Genomic DNA, 8,000 nt, shown 5'->3' with positions numbered 1-8,000 from the left:
CAGTGTAAATTTGCCAGATGTTTGACTATAGTCCTTAGGCTTGTGCTTGCAGACTGCAGGTCTTCCTGGAAGTCATCAGGGCTGAGAAGATTTAATTGCTGAGATGAGATGAGATTGGTGTATGGAATTTAGCCAGACTAGGAACATTTATAATACCTTGCACTATCAATGACACTACCTCTGTACCTCTGTACTCTCTTAGACCAGGAGTCTGCTCACTACTAGGTATTTACATTGTTAATGTGAGGCTTATACCTTTTGCCATATACCAATAATGGAGAGTATGGTCATACCAGTGCTTTAACTTGTCCTCTTGGCATTATTTTCTGCTTCTATTTTATATTTTTGAAGGCTTTCAAAGGGCAATAATCCTAAATACCTTGCATGGAAATGATAAACTGCTTGTTGTGACTTTTCTTTGAACAAGCTCTCCTGCAGAGTATCATATTTAAGTAAATTGCCATCAAGTACAGCAAGCAACACAATCATTCACATTCAAACAGAACCTTTTGATCATATTCTACAATGCAATCAAGAATCACATGAGAATTCAAGTACGCACCGACCTCATTTGATGCTTACTAGGTGAGAGAGAAAGGAGGATTAATTGTGGATGTCAACTAATTGGCTGATGTCTTAGAATGTAGAAACAAACACTAGTTATATGTGATACTGTATATAATTGTAAAAGGCTCAAGTTCATAGTGTTCTGCAAATGTATGGTTACTCACAGCTGAAAGATTATTAACATCATGTCATGTGTCATGTCATCTGTCTGTCCCACCCTCCACACTCCCACCCCCATTTTTCTCAAATCAGAGAAATATTTGGAGCTCTTTATCCACAAGGCACATTAAGGTCACCAACTGGGAATAGCTAACTGATGGGTTACTTGGAGAAACTTATAGACTGCTGAACCTCAGCCAATAATTTAGCTGATGGATTTAAGGAGGGCAACAGATGTGGAGATGGATCCTCTCAAAGAATGCATAGCGATGACAGAGCACTATCTCTGGCCTTATTTAAATTACAAGTGGAACAAATATAAGGAGGTGAGAACTAATGTTGTCTGAAAATATCCCTTGGCTGAAAAAAAAAAAAAAAAAAGAGAGAAAAAAAAATAGAAAAAAAAAAATAGAGAGACAATATTCATCCAGAATTCATGCAAAAACACACCCTGCAGCTGTAACCTTGATCTCTGTTACTGTCGCTCCTACACAAATAGCTTTGTACACTCTTCCATGAAGTCCCATCTTCTTCAGGTACATTATTTGAACTTTCTTGTCAGGTAATTCTCTACCCTTTTCCAAGCTCAGTCTCCAACTTGCCTTTTTCAAGGCTGGTTGATGAAAAATAACCAAATAATGTTGATTTTCTTAAAGCATATGTGGTAATAACAGTTGCATCTAATGTCCAAGGTAAACACTTTTTGACTACATGGTTTGATTTTCCCTATTTTGTACTTACCATCTCCAGTTCAGCAGGCTATAGATGAGATCCTGAACTAACAAGAGTCACTAGTAGGACTCCCATTGACTCCAAGAGCAGGCAGACTTTTACTCTGAATTTGAGCAGCATGAAGCTTTGACTAATATTTTAGTATAAGGAAATATTACTAATGTGCTCTGTTTTCCCTTCTTTTCCTTACTCTTGGATATTTTTTGTGCCAGTTTGGGAACATCGTGCTTTGAGCTTTATCCTTCAGGGGATAGGATGGTAGTTTCTACAATCCTGAATCCTAAATGAAAATGAAGAGAACAGAAGGATATATTTCATAAAGTATGTTTCCTTGCAATGGGTATTGAAATACAGCTGTAAAGGAAAGTACCCATCTAAGAATCCTAGGCTGAAATACCTCATTACCTTAAACCGGCTGGAAAATCCACTTGCTATGATCCAAAGAGTTTCCTGAAAGAGATAGATATCCACTACTTCTTTCCTCACTTGTTCTTTGCTTGCTAGTGTACTTACTCTGTTTAAGATTCCTCACAGTGGAATATGCCTGGAGGGATAAGTAATCACCGCCTGAAAACACCACAAAGTTCATTTGCCACTTCCTTCTCTTGTTGAGAGAAGGAGGAATTGAGGTGGAGTGACCCTCCCCCTGCTAGCCTGGCTCTTGTTTTTCATCCCTAAATGAGATTGGCCACACTGAGTCTGGGCATAAAGGGGACAACTTCATAAAAGCAGTTCCAGGACTCCCTTTTAGCAATGCATAATTAGCTCTAGCTGTGGGGATAACAAAGTCTCTGCTTTTGCAGAAACCATATATAATCATTTTTAGGATGACCATACGTACATTCCCTTAACCATTTAGGAGTTAGAAGCATGGTGTGGAAAGATTTTCCAGTTTTGCAGGTACTTTGAACCACTCTGACTGTGACTGTGAATCTCTCGCTCATTTGAGGATTCATCTCAACTTTACTTTATTGTGTTTGATATGGGCACTTTTGGGCAGGGAAGGAATGCAATATTTAGACTGCAGTCAGAGAGGTGGTCCTGGCTGTGGCTGAGTAGAGCCACAGACTACCTCTTTCTGTTCATCTTTGTCAACTTCTCCCAGTCCTTACTATATTCTCATTTGCTTCTTTATCTTCTCTAACTATACTTGGAGAAGGTCTAGCAGGACTGGGATTAAAAAAAAAAAAAAGAAAAAAAAAAAAAGAAAAAAAAAAAAAAGAGCAAAAGTATCCAAGTGACACAATAGTTTATTTAAAGCTACATCAGTGAGACTATATACATAGTTGAGCTGGTGTACTTCAGGGAGCAATGACCTCTGGGGAAGGAGAGGAAGAAAAGCTGGGCATAGGTTCAGGAACAGCTGTAGTAGAACACTTGACTACAGCTTCATTTCCAGTCTCCAGTTCAATAGGCTATAGAAGGCACATTGCACCTATACACTGGTACTGGGTTTGTTCCTGATGACATCAGGGGAGCAGAAGCTGATCTGTGAATGATGCTGGCTTCATGTTGAACTCTGTTCTCAAAAGCTAGGGAAATCAAACTGCTTTCTTGGAAATCAATGCAAATAAGATTTTAACTGAGATTTAAAAAGTGATTTTTCATAAATAAAAATTTGTGAACCAAAAGAAAGACGTGTTTCACATCATATATATATATGTATATATGTACATGTATATATGACAGCTAAAGGAAAAGAGAATATAATTGTTGTGCAACTTATTGGGTGGCAAAGAGGGAGAAAATGATTTTGATAATTCTTTTATCTAACAGCATTTTAAATGTTTAAATGTTGTTGTCCCTGATATATACTCCCACCTCTTTACATTTACATTAGGTTCTGAGATTGGATACATTTAAAATTTCATCCATATTTCCTTCACTGTGCTTAGAAATTTTTACCAATTTTTATTTAGATATTTTGTTCATTTTCTCCAACTGCAAGATCATTTTCTTATTATCTACACAATCTGTTTAGAACTTGTGTAAGTAAGATCATTATCCCTACTTTTCTGTTGTGATGGAAAAGTTTATTTATTTATTTCTTCTGAACTGAATGTCAGGTTAGTTATGAGTAGTCTAACAGTCCTGCTCCTGCTGCTGGATAACATCTCAAATCATTTGTATTTTTGCTGCCGGCTTTTCCTTATGAGGAAATTGAATCCAAAAAGCAATTAGGTATCAAAAGATGTAGAAATACTTAAGAATATTTATAAAACACCTGAACTAAGTATGTATCTAGTACATTTACAGTCCTTTAAATTGTAAAAAGCATTCATCTGCAGGTAAGAACTTTAAAGATTTAATCTGGCTTTAAAGAGTTAGCCATAAGATATCTATCTAAAGACAATAAAAAATATGTGGAGGAGTAAAAAGCCAAACAAAGCTGAATGAAAACCTTGAGACACACCCTCTGTGGAGCAAAGATGGTGTAACTTTGACCCCACTATGCAAAGGTGTGTTGAATGCAAACTCCTGCATGCAGATTCTCTTTAGATGCCCAACTAGCATCGTTGGTATTAGTGTAATACTGGTATTGGTGTGTTTTCACTGCCTATAGAGGGCAAAAAATAAAAATAATGAATGTATATATATATATATATATATATATATATATAGCATACCTATATATATATATATATATATATATATATATATATATATATATATATATATATATATATAGGTATAGCATACCTATATATATATATATATATATATATATATATATATATATATATATAGGTATGCTAGGGCCAGGGTGCATTTTAAGACAGTAAAGGAGACTGCTGAAAAGACTGGAAAGGTCTGGTACCTCTCTTTCTCCAACTTGGCTGGGAAAGGGTTCAGCAACCCAGGATGCCAAATATTAGACTTCCGTCTTACTTTTTCAAGCATTCTAGGTTCAGTGACGTTTCCCTGAAGAGTAGGACTAGCTAGGGTAAAGCCTTGGATTCTCTGCAGAGCCAGTCTTTGTTTTTTTGGACCTATAAAAAAGGAACTTAAAGAAATTAATGAGGCTTCTTGACTTTTCTTGCTTTTCCTTGGCTTGATTTCACTTAGTTTTGGGAATGTTTTTCCTGAAGAGTTGTATTTGCATTACTGTGGCTTAAATGCTGCCACATTTTGATTATTTACCCTATACTGAACCTCTGTGAGCATCTCAGATATCAAAGAAACCTGCCCAAATATATTTAATTTAGAACATATAGAAGAATCACCCTTTTAATAAAATAAAAGATGACTTAGGCGTGAAAGAGTCTATTCATTCTACTGGGTGTTTGAATGCCTTGGCCCTAACACTAATAATTTAGGGTGTCTAACATGCACTGAGGAAGCTTTTGCTCCACTCCTCACATGGAAGGAATATATAATAGCTTAGCTGTGGTGAGTGGATAAAGACCACAAATGCTTTCTCTCTGCAGTTCCTTCCTCCCTGAATCCTCTGTCCTAGCTTCAGAGAAAGGTAAAGGCATAGAAAGAATGAACAAAACCCTCTTCAGATCTAAGAGATGGCGTCAGACAACAGAAATCAGTAACACTTTGCTGAGCAGAGCTCCAGAACTCATATGAGATGGAGTACATAGAGCCACAAGGAACAGAGGTCTTGCACTGCAAAAAGAGGAGAGGAATAAAAATGTTTGCCTCAACAATAAGTAGTGGAGCACGAACCTTTCATAACATAAACCGATGGAGCAGAAAATGAGAGAGATCAAAATCTCCTCTGAGTAAGGCATTGCCCATAGGATGGAAAGAATGTCAGGCTGACAGCTATCAGACCTCATAAATTCCCTGTTCATTAGCTATTGAACCTTGGCATCCTCTCACACACCCTTTATCCTTAATCCTCCCTGCCCTACCCTGGGTTGCCCCAAGTCCTCTTCATGTCCCATTTATCCTTCTCCCTCTTTTATATTTGCTGCAAGCCCTCCTTTAAACTCTTGACTTGCTGAGGGGCAGTTACATGCATCATTTATTTTCCTTTCATCCTCCAAATTTTTGCTGTGTTTAGATGATTTAACATTGTAACCAATGCCTTCTTTTGTTCAGACTTCTCCCAGTCTTCAAATAGATTCAAACAGACCCTGAATAGGTAGCAACTGTAAGCAGCTTGTACTAACTATCCCTCTGAGATGCACAGGACCCGTGGATGCCAAAGACAACAGCTTGTTGCCTCGTCATTTTGCACAGGGGCAAGGCATAACCTCCTAACTCAATCCATACTGAGACCTAGTTTTTCTGGAATACCATTTTTTCTTTCCCTCAGGAAGCTGCAGGACCAAAGGACTACATGAGATAAATTGTGAATGGCCTCAACCATTTTCAGGGCAGTTGGTGTGACTTTCTCCTCTAGAGAGAGAAATGGACTTCTAGAGAAAACATGGACTCTATCTCAAAAATCTGGGTTCACATTAGATTTCAAAGTGATTAGATGAAAACCTCTAAGAAAAACAGAAATAATTTCACAACTCTGGAGCACTGCTGTAATATCCGTAGTCAATGTTCTGCATTGTTTTCTTTGTGGTATAGGAAATTTCTTGGAGAGAGAGGAAAAAGCCAAACAGGCACTGAAGGCACTTGAAACGTTCATCTTTTAAATCTGGGGTATCACTGGTGGTCAGCTGTGATATTATGCATAAATCCACTGCAGATGAAACTGAGAAAAGTCTTTTCAATATTATTTTCAGCTAAAGTGGTGACAGAAAACATTATGAATGCAATAAACAGAAAGAGAGGGAAATGCAAGCTTATACAGCAAGGCAGATTTACATTTTTCCCATCTCTTTGCCAGCTAACAAAAGTACATCTCTGACTCTAGGGTCCACTTTTATTGGAGATTGCTGCAGCAACCTCACTCATACATCCGGCTAAATTTGGAGGTTGCAATAACCTTTCCCCCCTTGATATTAGAGATGCTAGAAGCATTCTGGAGACTCTCTCTAAGCAAAGGAATCCCTCAAATGAAACAGGTGTTGAAGATGAATCATTTTTCTTGACAGTTTATATCCCTATAGCCCTGACTGGAAAATTTGGATCCAAGTGATGAGTAATAAACTTTTATATTCTTTTTATCATATTATTTTATTGATCAGTCTGTAGTATTGTTAGTTTGTAAATCTTAATGTTTTCCTACCAAATGAGTATGCTAAGAGGAAATCTCTCATGTTTATTTATTTATTTTTAATGGGAATCTTGATTAAAACTCTGTTCCAATTTTTCTTTAAAGTTCTCATTTCTTCACTCCATCTCTGCCCCTTCTCAAGTGCCCTTCTACTCCTCTCACTACAGTAAATACATACCCAGAGCAGAATGTTGCAATTTCCTTTAACATTAAAGTCAAACTCCTACTATTTACCTAATGTTTATCATTTTCAAAGCAGGCCAGGTATGGTAGGATCATTGTCTTGGCCTGCACAGGATCCATTAGTGGAAAGCAACCACACTTCTGAACAACTAAATGTCCAGTATGTGAGGAGTACAGATACTGAACTGTGAACACAGGCAAAGCCAAGTTGAATGCTGATGGTGAAGTCATACAGGAGCATCATCACTACTGCCAATCACCCCCCATCCCAGCATCACATAACTGCTGTGAGGGAGTATAGCCTGAAGCACACACGGATGGCCCAGAAGCTGAGCTGTAGCTGTGTTCCATCACAGGCAGCCGTGTGATGAAGCAGCTGCCAGGATCTGACACCTAAATGTGAGCTAGGCATATATGTGTTTAGGAGGGTCGAAAACTTCTCACAGGATTTCTTTCCATAGTCCTGCTGAAGATGCCAACACTTTTCTAGCTAGTCAAGGGGTGTGACCTTCTATGAGATCCCACCCAAAATTGCTTTCATTTGGCCTGTGTCATGAGTCTGGAGACTCTGTGTTGTGCGGCAGAGCAGCAAAGGCTTTGATCCACTGCTTGCATGGGAAAGAATTTGAATGCATTGAACTCTTTGTAGAAATGAAGTTTTCTTGGACCAGCCTGAAGGTTTGCTGGGCATAGCTTCTTCCCATGGGGTTTTCTCTGATGTGAACCAGAACCATCCCAGCCCCAGCTCTAATAACCTAGTATATTTTACTTCCTTCTGCACTTTGACTTTTAACACAATCACCTTCTTAGGCCCTAAAGCTGCATCTGTATCCCTGCTCACTAACCCATGGAGCAGTTTCACTACATGAAGTAACCTTGAGGAAGAGCAGATCATATTCTTGCCACCTGGGGTATTTCTAATCTGAAAAAAAACTTTCAATACCAGTTTTGAAGCTCTTCCACTGGCATGGCTTTGTAGGGACCATCTCACAGACACCTTAACTACTGCTATAAGAATTCATGGCATGCTACTTTTGCATTGCTAGCTACAGTGTGTCCCAGCAAAAAACACTGCTTTTCATACAAGAAAACACAGAAGAAATATGCAAAACAGATTTGTGTAATTGGGAGATATAGAATGGAAACTACAAACTTCAACAGAAACACTTCTTTGTGTTTCTAGGTGTCTTATATAACAAATAAAATACATGAAATGGGCTCAAGACGTTGTGGC

This window comes from Netta rufina, assembly GCF_964035555.1.
Source record: "Netta rufina genome assembly, chromosome: 2".
Lineage (NCBI taxonomy): Eukaryota > Metazoa > Chordata > Aves > Anseriformes > Anatidae > Netta > Netta rufina.
This window is presented reverse-complemented; position numbering follows the sequence as displayed.